The 17,385-nt window shown below is 41.5% G+C and overlaps 1 protein-coding gene across 1 annotated transcript in view; it reads right to left on the reverse strand.

The window, feature by feature from the left end:
• LOC140075676 (sodium channel protein type 2 subunit alpha-like) overlaps positions 1–12,097 on the reverse strand; it is a 125,553-nt gene extending 113,456 nt beyond the window's left edge. Inside the window, exon 1 of the mRNA XM_072121838.1 lies at positions 11,922–12,097. The gene's annotated coding sequence lies outside the window, so the exon portion shown is untranslated. The remainder of the gene's footprint in view (positions 1–11,921) is intronic.
• Between the last annotated feature and the right edge of the window lie 5,288 nt (positions 12,098–17,385).

Genomic DNA, 17,385 nt, shown 5'->3' on the forward strand with positions numbered 1-17,385 from the left:
GGGCCTCCTCTACACCTAGAGGAGAGGAGGTTCTACCATCACCATAGACAGGGGGCATCCTCTACACCTAGAGGAGAGGCAGCTCTACCATCACCATAGACAGGGGGCATCATCTAGACCTAGAGGAGAGGAGGTTCTACCATCACCATAGACAGGGGGCATCCTCTACACCTAGAGGAGAGGCAGCTCTACCATCACCATAGACAGGGGGCATCATCTACACCTAGAGGAGGTTCTACCATCACCATAGACAGGGGGCATCCTCTACACCTAGAGGAGAAGCAGCTCTACCATCACCATAGACAGGGGGCATCATCTACACCTAGAGGAGAGGAGGTTCTACCATCGCCATATACAGGGGGCATCCTCTACACCTAGAGGAGAGGCGGTTCTACCATCAACATAGACAGGGGCATTCACTACACTTAGAGGAGAAGAGGTTTTACTATCACCATAGACAGGGGGCATCCCCTACACCTAGAGGAGAGGTGGTTCTACCCTCACCATAGACGGGAGACATCATCAACACCTAGAGGGGTGTCTACCATCACCATAGACAAGGGTCACCCTCTACACCTAGAGGAGAGGCGGTTCTACTATTACCATAAACAGTGGGCATCCTCTACACCTAGAGGAGAGGAGGTTCTACCATCATCATAGACAGGGGCATCCTCTACACTTAGAGGAGAGGCGGTTCTACCATCGCCATATACCCCCTGCATCCTCTACCCCTAGATGAGAAGAGGTTTTACCATCACCATAGGGAGGGGGCATCCTCTACTCATAGAGGAGAGGAGGTTCTACCATCCCCATAGACAGGGGACATCCTATACACTTTGGGGAGAGACAGTTCTACCATTACCATAGACAGGGGACATCCTCTACAGAAAGAAGAGAGGCGGTTATACAATCACCGTAGACAGGGGACATCCTATACACCATGAGGAGTTGTGATTTTACCATCTCTATAGATAATGAGCATCCTCTACTCCTAAAGGAGATGTGGTTTTCACAACGCTACAAGTAGGGCGCATCCTCTACACCTAGAACAGAGGGTTTTCTCCAATCACCATAGACAGGGGCTATCCTCTACACCTAAAGGAGAGGTGGTTTTACCTTCACCATAGACAGAGGGGATCATCTTCACCTAGAGGAGAGGAGGTTCTACTATCCCCATAGACAGGGGACATCCTATATACCTTGAGGAGATGTGGTTTTACCATCCCTATAGGTAGGGGCCATCCTCTACACCTAGAGGAGAGGAGGTTCTACCATCACCATAGACAGGGGGCATCCTCTACACCTAGAGGAGAAGAGGTTCTACCATCACCATAGACAGGGGGCATCCTCTACACCTAGAGGAGAGGCGGTTCTACCATCACCATAGACAGGGGGCATCCTCTACACGTAGAGGAGAGGCAGTTCTACTATAACCATAGACAGAGGGCCTCCTCTACACCTAGAGGAGAGGAGGTTCTACCATCACCATAGACAGGGGGCATCCTCTACACCTAGAGGAGAGGCAGCTCTACCATCACCATAGACAGAGGGGATCATCTTCACCTAGAGGAGAGGAGGTTCTACTATCCCCATAGACAGGGGACATCCTATATACCTTGAGGAGATGTGGTTTTACCATCCCTATAGGTAGGGGGCATCCTCTACACCTAGAGGAGAGGCAGCTCTACCATCACCATAGACAGGGGGCATCATCTACACCTAGAGGAGAGGAGGTTCTACCATCACCATAGACAGGGGGCATCCTCTACACCTAGAGGAGAGGCAGCTCTACCATCACCATAGACAGGGGGCATCATCTACACCTAGAGGAGAGGAGGTTCTACCATCGCCATATACAGGGGGCATCCTCTACACCTAGAGGAGAGGCGGTTCTACCATCAACATAGACAGGGGCATTCACTACACCTAGAGGAGAAGAGGTTTTACTATCACCATAGACAGGGGGCATCCCCTACACCTAGAGGAGAGGTGGTTCTACCCTCACCATAGACGGGAGACATCATCAACACCTAGAGGGGGGGAGGTTCTACCATCACCATAGACAAGGGTCACCCTCTACACCTAGAGGAGAGGCGATTCTACTATTACCATAAACAGTGGGCATCCTCTACACCTAGAGGAGAGGAGGTTCTACCATCATCATAGACAGGGGCATCCTCTACACTTAGAGGAGAGGCGGTTCTACCATCGCCATATACCCCCTGCATCCTCTACCCCTAGATGAGAAGAGTTTTACCATCACCATAGGGAGGGGGCATCCTCTACTCCTAGAGGAGAGGAGGTTCTACCATCCCCATAGACAGGGGACATCCTATACACTTTGGGGAGAGACAGTTCTACCATTACCATAGACAGGGGACATCCTCTACAGAAAGAAGAGAGGCGGTTATACAATCACCGTAGACAGGGGACATCCTATACACCATGAGGAGTTGTGATTTTACCATCTCTATAGATAATGAGCATCCTCTACTCCTAAAGGAGATGTGGTTTTCACAACGCTACAAGTAGGGCGCATCCTCTACACCTAGAACAGAGGGTTTTCTCCAATCACTATAGACAGGGGCTATCCTCTACACCTAAAGGAGAGGTGGTTTTACCTTCACCATAGACAGAGGGGATCATCTTCACCTAGAGGAGAGGAGGTTCTACTATCCCCATAGACAGGGGACATCCTATATACCTTGAGGAGATGTGGTTTTACCATCCCTATAGGTAGGGGCCATCCTCTACACCTAGAGAAGAGGAGGTTCTACCATCACCATAGACAGGGGGCATCCTCTACACCTAGAGGAGAGGTGGTTCTACCCTCACCATAGACAGAGGGGATCATCTTCACCTAGAGAAGAGGAGGTTCTACCATCACCATAGACAGAGGGGATCATCTTCACCTAGAGAAGAGGAGGTTCTACTATCCCCATAGACAGGGGACATCCTATATACCTTGAGGAGATGTGGTTTTACCATCCCTATAGGTAGGGGCCATCCTCTACACCTAGAGGAGAGGTGGTTCTACCATCACCATAGACAGGATACAAGGGCGGTTCAATAAGTACCTGTGTTTGACGACAGAGGGCGTTCCTGAGGAAAGTTAGTGTTATCATCATTTGCTGCCATCTATCAAACGACAAATTGCAGACTGATTGATTGGTTAGTTTGGATTTGGCAGCCATTTGAGTAAGATGTGTTTTGTGATTTTCGCTAAGATGGAAAAAGAGCAGCATCGTTTGATAATTCGCTTTTTGTTTTTGGATGGGAAAAAATTTGAGGAGATAAAATAGACACTTTGCCATCTATGACCACATTTAGATATTGGTTCACCGAAATTAAACGTGGGCGAACATCCGTTTTTGTGAGGAGCGACCAGGACCCCGGCAGACGTGGTTACCGAGGAAATCATTCAAAATGTCCATGACATGATGCTCGCTGATCGACGAACAAAAGTGCACGAAGTAGCAGAGGCCGTAGATGCGTTGACCGGAATGACAATTAATATTTTAAATGAGAAGTTGGGGACGACAAAATTTTCAGCCCGATGGGTGCTGCGATTGCTCACGGTGGACAACAAGCGGACGCGGCTGTCAACTTCGAAGCATGTTTTGAGCAATTTAAGCGAGACCCGAAGGAGTATTTGCGTTAAGTTGTCACCGTTGATGAAACCTGCATTACACACCAGAACCATCATTACACACCAGAAACTAAGCAACAATCAAAACAATGGATTTCTGTGAATCTGCTCCAAAGAAGGAGACACGGCCACATTTTGGCGAAAAAGAAGGTGCTGTTTCACCACGATAACGCACCAGCACATTCATCCGGAGTTGTCGTCCCCCAAAATTAGGTTATGAATTGCTGCCGCACCCCCCCGTATTCACGCGATCTGGCTCCCTGCGACTTTTTCTTGTTCCCTAACTTGAGGAAATGGCTCACAGGAAAAAAATTTAGGAAGTCATCCCTGAGACAGAGGCATATTTTGGAGTGTTCAACAAATCCTATTTTTTGGAGGGGTTAAAAAAATGGCAGGAATGTTGGGAGAAGTGTATCTTTCTAAAAGGGGACTATGTTGAAAAATAATTAAAAAAAAAAATTTGGAAACCACCCTTATTGAACCGCCCTTGTATACACCTTGAGGAGAGGAGGTTCTACCATCACCATAGACAGGGATTCTTTACTTTTAGAGCAATTAGACTATGGAAATCCCTAGCAAAAGATGCTGTAATGGCTGAAAATTTGAGGGGTTTGGATGCCTTTCTGGAGAACAAGAATATCACATCTTAGAAATAAGATATTTTGTAAGTAGTTCTTTTGATCCAGGGAGTTATTCTGACTCTGCATATACTAATAAACTGCATATACACATAAACTAATGTGAAACATACTTCTTGTGGTATTTTTGTTTATTGGAAGTTCATCAAACTTTTAGGGGTATTCTCATCTGGGAAATGGCTTTTCATTTAATTTCATCTGCCATATACATACTATACGTTACATTACTGTACATTTCTACAAAAAAGATACGATGTAAAGATAATCTACCATAAATGTTGCCATATGGTCTGTAAGAAACAAGATAGCTGTCCTTGGATATGACCAACTCTGTTGGAGTCATTTCACAAAGAAACAAGTCGTTTTTTTTCACATGAAATGGTCGGGAGTGACTGTATGTCTCACAGCCATCCTGTTGAAAGAAATGTTGAATCCACATTGGTGTGGCTATTGCTGGAAGAGTGCTTGGAGGGGGTTGTATCCAAGGGCAGCTATATAATACCTAAGGAACAATATGGCAACATCTATGGAAAATTAAAGAGAACCCGTCATGCAAAATAACCCCCCTAAACTAAATATATTTTCATAAACTGCCATTAGAGAGCATTGCCTCTATCCCTTTATTGTCCCTCTACATGCCTGTAATCCTAAGCAATGAGGTCCTAAAGCTGTATGCAAATGACCTGTGAAATGTCCAATGAAGCATTAGCATATTCAAGCTGTCCACTCTATTCATGAGTGGGAGGCACAGCCACACCCCCAGTGCTTGACTGACAGCCTGTATAATGATGTGAGGCTGTATAATGATGTGCTTCCTGGTGCTGGCACCCCCTGCAGCCTGTGTGTGTATAGGAGAGATACAGCAGCTCCAGGCAGCCATGTTACAGCAGAACATGTCAGATTCATGTGTAGCTGATGTCTGTGTCTCTCACCTGTGTATTAGGAGGATGCAGCATGTCAGCAGATGCAGCACACACACTAGCCATGCTTTACTATACATTACACACAGACATGAGCAGGGGGAGGAGAGGGGAGGGGTAACAGGGGTGACATCACTGCCTCTGACCATGTGACCAGCCTCATTTACATGATAAAGAATAGATGATTTTACAATGAATAATGTATGAAATAACTTGATAAAGGCTGGGATGGAATCCTTGTGATCTGCTCCAACAGGTAGAGGTGACAGGACAAGTGACACAGACCTGATGACAGGTGTCCTTTAACTTCACACAAGTACATTTTTTAATAACATCCAATTGATTATATATATGTATAAGGCAGATGAATTACATTAAATGTGAATCTACAGATGCTCATTTAACTGGCCATTTAAATACCCATTAAATTGTGTTTAGAGGATCCCACAATTAATCAAACCAAAATGTTTCATCCATATCACATGAGAGCATACTCCATACTGTTAAGGTCATTGTTGAAGGGTCCTTCAGGACTACAAAATTGATTATCTATTCTTAATCATCAGATTTGGAAATGATAAAGAAGCAGGACTTACTTGTGGATCTGGGAAATATCTTTGTCTTGAAGTTTTAGAAGTTTAGAACTAAAGAAGTTATAAAAATATGTAAATGTGGCAGAAGTGCTCTAGGGGTGTCAACAGAGCCCCTTCTTACCCGCCTCCTCCAGAGCTGATGTCAGCCTCTTCCCTTGATATATTCTGTTCAAGTGCAATGCGGTCTGTATTGTGCATCCGCCTGCTACCCAGCTGCGCAATGAAGGCTGCATTGCGCTAGCACAGGATTCTGATGTCACTGACAAGGGGGGTAACTCCAGAGGAGAAGTGCCATCCGGATGGGTGTTGGGTTCTCTTTGCCTTAGATCACAAACTACCCCTTTGAAGAGGACCTTCTAGTACCTCCTCCATAATCTCTTTGCCTCCTTTTACATGTACTGCTCCAATGATTTGTTGTACTTTGAATTTTCTCGTAAGCCACCAAGTTTTCCCAAGTAGTCAATATAATTTTTTTTGGATCTCTACTGTAAGAACTGGGATTGGTGAAGGTGATTGGTGCTCCATAGCCTTCCCTATAAATGTCATGTCAGCATAGTTCACAATGTAGAGTGCTGCTCGTATTTTTCATAGTGAATATGTCTGGAATTACAATTCAGAGGACCTGAGCTGCACTACTAGATACAACCACAATCAGAAGTATAGCACTGTAGGCTATAAAGGTGCAGTGTCCTATCTTTGGTTCTGTAGTACCTAGTAACAGTTTTGGTGTCATATCAAACATAAGAATCTCATCTTTCAGACTGCATCAGGTTTATGTTTCTATGAGCTTCAGACCTGGAGATACAGATAAAGACATAGTTGGAAATACGAGCTAGGGATAAAAATCTAACTTTTTCTAACCTGCCTTTTTTAACTGTCTGTATGTCTGGTTCTGTAGCTCACAAAAACATAAACCTGATGCAATCTGGAAGACTACATCATGTTTCTATATACTATAGAAGTAAATATAGGATGACACTCCCTCCTGCAGCCTTGAAACTTGACTTAACTCATTCAAAATATGTCTCTTCTCTGCTCAGTTTCACATGGTTTTGGAGATTTTGTGTTGGTATACAGGCAAGATTTCATATAAAAGAGGGAATTCTAGAAAATAAATTAATTTCATACCCTACATGAGGGTGCTAGTTGTTTAATTGGGTCAAATCTGGTGAAAGGATCCCTTTAAGGTGGGAACTAGAGATGAGCAAAGAATCCAAGATTTGATCTATGGCAAATTTTCCAAAATATTCTATTCAAGTTTGAATGCAATTAGCCCGAACCAATTTTGCTTTAATGGGATATTGGTATACATCTCCTACAGTCCTCCTTTTGGAAATTTGTAAAGTATTTTTTTGCCCCCTCTATAAGCTACATGATGAATGACAGTATTAGCTATTAGTAAAGATTCATCTGAAGCTGAGTAAGGTGGCTGAGTGGGTAGCACTTCTGCCTTGCAGCACTGGAGTCCTGGGTTTGAATCCCACCCAGGTCAACATCTGCAAAGAGTTTGTATGTTCTCTCTGTGTTTGCGTGGGTTTCCTCTGGGTACTCTGGTTTCCTCCCACACTCAAAAACATACTGGTAGGTTGTTTAGATTGTGAGCCCCATGGGGACAGGGACCAATTTGACATGCTTTGTGCAGTGCTGTGTAATCTGTGTGCGCTATATAAATAATTATTATTTAATTAAGTGCCTGCAAAATGTCATATTTGTTCTGGAACACCACATGAAGGGATTCGTTCATCTCTAGTAGGAACCTTCCACACTGTACACATTTCTACTGAACCAAAGTTATGTCTGTTTTAAAACATGGGATTAAAAGCTAAATTGCAGAGAATTATACATACAGACAACACAGGTATCTAGTTTTTAACTTGTTTTACTTTCATTTTTGGTGACTTTTTGTAGAATATGTGCACTTTTATGACTTCTTCTGTGCCTAAGACTCCTAAGACGCCTAAGTCTCCCTTCAAAGTTCGCCATTGTCTAGTTTTCTTTAATATTCTGCAGTTATTACCTGAATCCATATGTGAAAGTTGCACATTTTTACAAAGTTGCAAAAAATGTGCAGATTTTGATAGAAATCCACACCTTCCCCCGACCTGGTGTAGAAAATAGCATAGAACTTTTTGTGACTTTTAGAAGACTTTTTGCAGCTTTTGTTTAAAAAAAAAAAAGTCACAAATTCACTAAAGGCCTAAACTCCTCAAACACCACATGTATCAATAAGTTAAAGCCACTATGATGCATCTGACCAGCAGAAGCCAAAGTGGTCGCAGACACAATAATGTATCAGTGCCAATCTGTTACAGTCCTGTATCACAGATCGGGAATACAGTAAAAAAAATGCAGGCGCACAAAGCAAGACTTATGTTACATGTTCCCCATGAAGTCTCAACCATTCCGTAGTTTCCACTCTGATTTTGTGTCCGCTCATGAAGTATAGTATACTGCCCATACAGTGGGGCACATTTACTAAGAACAGTGCACTGTGTAGTTTGCCTGTGCAGTTTGCCTGTGTAGTGTACAGGGGGCGCCAGATTCAGGATTTCTGGCGCCCGTTCTTCATGAATTTGGCGCCCCCTGTACTGCTCTGACAGAGTGCACCAACTTTATTTAGTGAACCTTTAACATGGAGTGTGCAACTCTATCAGACTTTGCATGATAAATCTGGCACACAGTGTGACTGAGCACCGTAACCTCCCCTAATTTGTTGTGGTGCAGGCACTTTTTAAATACCTGGGCTAGCAGTTTGCGACAGAGAACTGGCACACGGGCCTTAGTGAATGTGCCACAATGTTCTATCTATAACATAATGGCCCAGTTGTATAAAAACTGGTGCAAGTTGCCCTAGTGCAGTGTGCCTCGCTAATGTGCAAGTTGCACTACATTGTGGCACATTTACTGAGGACAGTGCGGTCTGTACTATGTGCAGTTTGCCTGTGTAGTGTGCAGGGGGAGCTGGATCTTGCGCCCCCTGCACTGCTCCGACAGAGTGCACCAACTTTTTTTTTTGGCCACCTTTAACATGGAGAGTGCGCCACATTTCTGTCGGAATTTGCATGATAAATGTGATGCACGGTCCAACTGAGCACCGGAACGCCTATTTCAGTGCAGAAATTTGTGTGGCGTGATGCCTAGTGCAGCCGTGCCCCAAAAATATTGCGGTTGACACAAATCTGGTGCGGACACTTCTTAAAAACCTGTGCAAGGAGTTGGCACCTAAAAGCTCCAAAAGAAAACTGGTGCACGTCCCCTAGTAAATGTGTCCCAGTATGTTTCACGCTCTTAGGTAATCCTCTCTGTTTTCGGGATGTGACACAGTTGCACCTATTTTTTCTTGGTGCACTTTGCTACATACTATTGCAATACAATTTTGGTGCAGCGCAGTAATAAATGTGGCGCAAACTAAGAACACCAACACACCACTTTAGGTGCACAGTTTTCAAAAGTGTCAGACACATTGCAGCCGCGACACAAAAGTGGCACAAAAACATAATAAATACTTATGCAAGCTCCAAAGACACTTTTTTTCATGCAAACCATGCAAAAATGGTCTCAGACACAACAATATATCAGGGCCAATGTGTTACAATCCTGTTTCACAGATCGGGAATACAGTAGACTGCAGCAAAACTACACAATATGCCAGCCGTCATGCTAAATATAATCTCAAGCTGCAAAAAATAATTGGAAAAAGTTACGTGAAAACAACTTTGGGAATCCCACAGCTGAGATCCTCATCATAAGAACTTGGATTCAGTGTTCTCTAATTGAATGACATGAGAGATGTACAAGCAGTTCCCATGTTATCTACAAGATAGGTTCTTTAGGTTTGTTCTTAAAGGGGTTGTCCGACAGCATAAATAAACCTATTGGTGGCCGGGAAGGGGCTGGTCAAAAAAAAAAAAAAAATTTATTAACCTCCGCGGTCCCTCCCAGCGTCCTGTACTGCCATCACTCAATAAAACCAATAGGTTTTTTAATGCTGTTGGACAACCCCTTTAAGTAGAATTTGTATGTAAGTCATAACAGGTGTATCTTATAATTGTAGCTTTAGACATTTTATTTTGCCCCAGTGACAATTGGATTTTTTAAAAATTTTGTGCTGTGATGGGACCAAAGATTATCAATAAAGCTTCATTGCAGACACCTTACAGTTGATCATTGCAGCCTGGGACTATAGTAACATCAAGGGAGATTCACCAGAGGTCACAGGGGGAAGAGAGGTCCGTCTGTATCTAGGGGTCGTCTGTAAGTTGGGTGTCCTTAAGTAAGAGACCGCTAGTATTTACTTTTAATTTTGTTCCAAACTCATGTAAAAAAAAAACCAAAAGTTGTCAAAGTAGATAAAAAATTATAACAGGCTCGGTTTTATTATATGTACAAAATAAAATGTGTAGAATAAAGAAAAAAAGTGCATAAGAACGACAACAATGGTCAGTTTAGTTGAAGAAAATGTAAAAGAGTATTCAAAATGTATGTAAGGGTTGTTGTGTCTATAGTTATTTCAGATCAGCTCTGCAAAGTACAAAAGTTATACTGTAGGGTATAAGGGAAAAAAGGAACAGAGCCTTCATTCTATGATTTTTAATGCAAAAAAAATACAAAAATATTTAAAGCAATAACAAAAATGTAATTCTCCTTTATGATCTGTAGCTTTGGTTACATTGTACAGGCAGTCCCCGGGTTACATACAAGATAGGTTCTGTAGGTTTGTGCTTAAGTTGAGTTTGTATGTAAGTCAGAACCCTATACTTTATTATTGTTACCCCAGTCAACATTTTTTTGGTCTCTGTGACAATTGGATTTTAAAAATGTTGGATTCTCATAAGAATCAGGATTAACACTAAAGCTTCATTACAGACACCTGTGATAACTGTTACAGCTGATTATTGTAGCCTAGGACTAAAGTACAATAAATTACCAATATCCAGAGGTCCGTTTGTAACTAGGGGTCGTATGTAAGTCAGGTGTTCTTAAGTAGGGGACCGCTTGTATACTGTAATGTCTAACAATGATATAAAAAAGTATCAATTAAAAAATATATATTTTACATAATAAATAACATCTGCAATAAATAAAAAAAAATCTAATATAGAGGGGGAAAAAAATAGCATAATAAACAATCATACGCAGAATTTACCATGTAAAATAGGGTTGAAAGTCTGAGCACAGTTAGTATCGTTTCATGTTGCTCTGTACAGATTGGCAATTTAGCCTTAAGAGGGAGGTCAGCCCTGCCACACCCACACTCATGGCAAAAAAAAAAAAAATTAAAAAAAACTAAAAATAAAAAAAAACCACATCGGCTTCCCCTCATGCTAATGTTACATGTAATCACTAAAGCGTTATCTTATTTAAAGGACGCCCCTCAATCTGCATACATTACCATGATTTTGCATGATTTCTCTACAATTAACCTTTCTTGCAAGGATCACAGAACAAAGAGAACAATTGTCCGGGAATACGATTATAACATAGAACAACGCCCCAGAACTAAAAAGTAATAACAATAAAACATGCCTCAATGTAAATGCCATAGCAAAGAACAAAAAAAAAAAATCGTTTCAAAAAGTCTCAATTTTTGTATACATTTTTTGTTTTTTAATAAAACTTATGGAAGGTTCTGTAAACACTCAAACCTCTATAACATATAATAAAGAGGATGGGAAAGGCCTCTGTGGTCTGAAAATCTAGAGGCCTAAAGGATATGTTTTTTTTTTTTTCTTCTTTTTTTTTTTTTTTTTCAGGAAAATAGCAGCAGTGTGTAATAAGCAGCGGCTTTCAATGAGAGATTTGATCCTGATCTGTGATTAGTCTGTAGCTGGGGGAGAGCTGACAGTAAGCAGATATAGTTCAGCATCTCCTACCTCATGGGCACAGATAAGGAAGTAGATATAATTATATGCTGATTGCTTGATTATTAGAAGCAGTAAAAAAAAACCCAAAAAAAAAAAACCTCCTAATTCATCCCTTTAACTTGAGCAGATGCCATGGGGACACCGGGCAGATTACAGTGTTGCTATAGATATACATATAGATATAGCAGGTAATTATAGATGATTTCCTATAAGGCACAGACCATGTGTTACAGGCAGAAGAGGTTCTGTAATCTTACCTGATACGTGAGATATCATAGCACAGGGTCCGGTACGTGGGGGTCTTGCCCAGGCAGGATTTCCGCTGCGAGGCACAGATCTGCACAAAGCTGCCACATTCATTTCATTCTGCTTCCAAAAGAGAACATAAAGCTCTTCTTAATGTTCTCCATCTCCTGTGCTGGTGCTTTCTCTATGGTCTGTAAATGCATGAAACTGCACAAGAAATAAATATATAAAAACACATGCAACACCTCAATATGGCAGCTCCATCTACTGGTAAAAGTACAAACCGAACATAGGTACAGAGAGAAGTGCCAGCACTCCATGAGGATGGGTGACTAACAGGTAGCTGGAGAGGTCCTCCCTAGATTCTTCGGAACTTTGGGAAGGGGAAGGGTCCATCTATATAATTACAGTTTTTACACTTAAAAAATCAACCATGAAAATCAATCATGATAAACCAGGGATCCTTACTCATAGATCCAGACAACGTAACTGTGAACATTTTCTTATATGTGTTATCCATGGCCTCCTTCCTTCTAAAATCAACTTTTTAAATTATGCTAATGAGCAGCATAACCAGAGCCCTATCTTCTTTTAGCTTCACAGGAAGACTTCAGGAGCAATTCCCCTTCCCGCCTCCTCCATTTGCACTTCCCCCTCCCTCTTCCTGCTGTAATCTCGCACAGAGGGAAGGGGAAGTACTCACTGGCACACTGCTGATCTTTTATTAAACTATAAAGTATAAAACATAACAGTACATAACATAAACCAAACATAATATACAATATATGCAAAATATTTACAACTTACCTGCTGCTCCAACCCCATTCACACCTAGCAAAATATTAATAACTTAAAAATACACCAAAATGATTAACCACTAATTACCACAACCCCCACCCAACAATTATTACATGCTAAACCAAACCCATAAACAAAGACAAGCCACACCCACAAACAAACATAAATGACCATAAATAAACATAAACAGACCCTACACCCTCCAATAACAGACCACCCAACACAGATATCACCACATCCCATACCCGTCCAAAGTTTGCCTGCAAATCTACAGCACAGAGGGGCTCTGGTAACATCCCCTAAGCACTTCATTAGCATAATTGTAAAAGTTGATTTTAGAAGGAAGGAGGCCATTGATAACAAATATAAGAAGATTAACACAGTCACGGGGTCTGGATCTATGAGTAAGTGTCTCTGGTTTTTCATGATGGATTTTGATTATAGATCTCCTTAAACCCATTTAAGAAAATAAAAAACATTCTTGTATTTTCCATTGATGTGAATATTTTCCAAAGCAATTGTCATTTTTCTGATTCACTTTAGACTGAACAATGTTGCTCCTTTTATTCTGGAAATTGGCTCACCAGCTATGAGGCGATTTGAGCCATGTACCTCAGGCGGTAGAGAGTTTATGTTTACCTCCTAATAACCCCTTCCTAGCCCTCCAAAACACAGAATTTTAATTATTTTTGTTAATTTTCCACCATTTTTAAAAAAATTAGAGTTAGGGTCATGGTTAACCCTTATGCTAATTCTAACCCTTTTTTCCTTGTAGAGTTCAATATCTTAACAATCTATGTAAACGATGGGAAATAAAGATTCCTGTCTATATTTTATTGAATTTATAAAGTTACTTTGTATAAACATAATACAATATTAATTGTATGGTTAGTTGTGATGTACAATGTCCGATACTGTATATAAGTATTGGTGAGTAGTAAGCAGCGTGGCCACCTACCTGAAGATCAGTCCACCCACCATGCTTTACACTGCAACTATCATTCCATTCAGTTACTAATGTGTACAACACCATCAGCAGGAGTGCAATAAGAATTAGCAGCCAGTTACTTAGGATTATCAGGTATGTGTCACATATATTCTAAGGGAAATGAAACTGTGTGAGCCATAAGGGCTCCTCGGGCTGTACAGCTTCGCAGGCTGTTACACTGTCTCCCTGCCCCCCTCCTCTCTCAGCACTTTTCCCCTTCCTCTGCCTGACGTAATCTAACACAGTGGGAATGTCCCAAAAGTGCAAGTGGGCAGGTCTCATGAGCACAGTGCAACGAGAAGAAAAGTTTATGAGCATAAATACATTAGATTTATATTTATTAAAAGATGTTACTTACACTACAGAAACTGGAAAATTCCCGGCCAACTCCTTTAATAGGGATTTGCAGAAATATCCTACAATGAAATAAAACCTTTTCCTTGGTTACTAGAGTGTAATTAAATATTCTCTAGCAGGTGCCAGGTTACCCGGGTATTCCTTCTGGGATAGACCTTGGAATGTGTCACTGGATTTCTCACTCTATGAACTGGGCGCCATCTGGTGTCCAAATAAGATATAGCATCTCTAAGAATTTCCCTAAACCAAACATTTGATGAAAAGAAAGTTTCTATTTTCTATACTTTCTGGACACATGGTGCTGCATATGGTCAGTTTGAAGAGGAAGCAGACATTGCAGAAAGATTGCAAAGATGCATGGAGAAACCCCACTACGCGCACAAGTACAGGGCAAAAGGGGAATTTTCTGAGCTATCAGCAGTGGTGTAACTATAGCTCGCTGAGCCCTGCGAAAAAAAATCTTAACAGGCCTCCCTACCTAGCAAAATTTTGCTCACATCTGTCTCGAAGTATAACGCTGTCCACCGATATTTAGTGCACCCCCTGTCCTAGTAAAACTTAAGTGTTCCCTTACCGTTTAAATTTAGCACCTCTTTATTTGCTTCCTCTTCAGATTAGTGGCCTCCTCGGCGCTATTAGTATAATTGTTCACTTCTTTACCAAGGTTTATGCTCTATTTTAGGTGGTGCATTCCTACGAAGCCAAGATTCTTAAATATACTCAAAATAACAGATTCTCTAGTTCACTTTTATTAATTAAAAAACAGCATTTTACAGAACCAATTTCGGTTGCCCCTGGACCCGACCCTGAATCTTCTGACTTTGGGTTAACATATTTTTCTCCTGTCTGACGCTGCGATGAGCTCCTCTCTGCCTCCAGTCCCCACCTTTACATTCCAGGACGAGCTCACGCAGAGACTTTCTTCCGACAAGCAACACATCCTGAGAAGAGTAAAGCTACAGACAGATATGCATCTTATGGATCTCATCATCTCTCATCTCTGATCTGTCTCGTCTCTCTTTCTATGTGTCTGATACTAGAACAATGTTCAGAAGATAAATGAAACTGTATATAAACCTTGTACCCTGATAATCTAAGCACATTGTCAGCACACAGCAACTTATAGCACTAGAGGGATCATAATGTGTCTGCTCAGAGAGTCCCCACCCACACTCTGGAATATTAATTACACTGACCATCATTGGGTGATAGGAGCTAAAACAGCAAGAAAACTGAGTTTCCATCTTAGTGTCCCCCTTTTGACATCTTAGTGCCCCCCTTTCCATCTTTAGCTTCCTCATTGTTCCTATGTGGTGCTTTTTAACGTTAGTGCCTTGTTAGGGTCCCTCTTTATTGTTTTGCCCCTTTGATATTGCCTTTTTTTGCCCAGATTCCTGGTAATTTGACTCTATACTATCATAAAGGATTAAAGCACGCAAAGAATAGGAGTTGATGGGGGTGGTGAAAGGTCCTCCATAAAGTATATATATATATATATATACTTTATCCTCCATATATATATATAGTGTGGGGCGGGGATGGATTAACATCTAACTGATATATATATATATTATACATACTTTAAATTTACTTGCTGCTGCTACATAAAGGGGTTTGCCCATGAAAGAAAGTTCTCAAATTTTATTTCCCCAGTTTTGTTTACACATTAAAGATTTTAACCCTTTACTTTTAAACCCTAACGAAACCCTTTACAATTTATACTCAGTTTTATTGCTGTTTATTAGCTGCTATCACTCAATGATGGTCAGTGTAATATTTCAGAGTGTGGACTCTCTAAGCAGACACTTCATGATTCCTCTGTGTTATGAGATGCTGTGTGCTAACAATGTGCTTAGATTATCAGGGTACAGGGTTTCACTTTCAGGGTACACTTTCATTTAGCTTCTGAACAGTCTACTGGTATCTGAAACATAGAAAGAGAGATGAGAAACGAGTCATGAGATGTATATAAGTAACAATGACACTCTTAACACTGCTATCTCACCTATAACACACAGCACTATATCTATAACACACTCAGCTCTGCTGTGCCCCCCTCCCCTGGATAAAGACCTTTTCTTGTCTGTAGCTTGTAGATCAAGTCTCTGCACACTTCTGCTTGCCGACATGAAATGCCTGTTTCTGAGCAGGTCTTGTAATGCATGGAGAGGGACAGGAGGCAGAGAGAACTGCAGCGTGCAGACAGTAGAAGCTATTCATGAGAAGAATCTGACCATAGTCAGAAGATTTATGGTCATATCCAGAGACAACCAAAATTGTATACACCCAGACTGTTAGAGGTCAACTGATGTGAGTCCACAGAAAACCACCAGTACATCAATGTGCTCAGTGCATCAAGTGCAGCTGTGAGCAGTACACTGCATTACATGTGCTCTGGATATTGGTGCGACAACATATTCAAACAACCTGACAGATTCCCTGAAAGTGAAATCTACCATTGAAATCAAGCATGATGAACCAGGAACACTTACTCATACAAGTGCTCTGGGAGGTGTTACACTCCATGTTGTAGCTTCACAGGCTGTTACACTGTGCAAGTACACCCTGCTGCTCTCTCAAAACGTCCTTTCTTATACAGTGGGAAGGAGTAAGTATTGCTGCACAGTGTAACAGCCTGTGAAGCCAGAGCACGGATGGGCTCTTGTAACAACCCCAAGCATCTCATTAGCATAAATGTTGTTTTTTAGAAGGAAGGAGGCACAGTCACGGTGCCTGGATGTGAGAGTAAGTGTCCCTGGTTTATCATGATGGATTTTGATGACAGTTTCCCTTTAACATTTGTCCAGTTTGGGGTTTTGGACCTTTCTCATAATATAAGATACTCATCATTAGGGACATATTAAGACAATTCCCAGACACTTTAGATAAACAGAAGTTATATTATTTTTTTCTCACAATACTAATTAAATAACAGATAGTATAAAACGCTGGAGGCAGAGGATTTCTCCAAACTAATGAGTGTTTTCTGACCTTTCTATTCGCAGTATACGGCTCCTGCTATATATATTATTCTGCTGCGGGGATGGATTACAAGCAGTGATGACACCAAGGATATTTATTTGAAATATCAACAAATTTCTAAGGATATACAATGACATTATTTGAACACAATGTTCTTTCATTAGAGTATAATATAATTCCACTCCCACGATCCCGCGGCGCGTTGTCTGACGAGGATTCAGATCTGCCGCGATTAACTAAGATCGTGCATCCAATTTCCTGCATCTGTCGCTTCCCCCGCCGAGGTCCGCCGCAGTTCACCTTCTTCTTCCCGGTGCATGTGAGTGCTGATCTTGGGACACAAATCGTTT

The sequence above is a fragment of the Engystomops pustulosus genome, chromosome 8 (assembly GCF_040894005.1).
Source record: "Engystomops pustulosus chromosome 8, aEngPut4.maternal, whole genome shotgun sequence".
In the NCBI taxonomy this organism is placed as follows: Eukaryota; Metazoa; Chordata; class Amphibia; order Anura; family Leptodactylidae; genus Engystomops; species Engystomops pustulosus.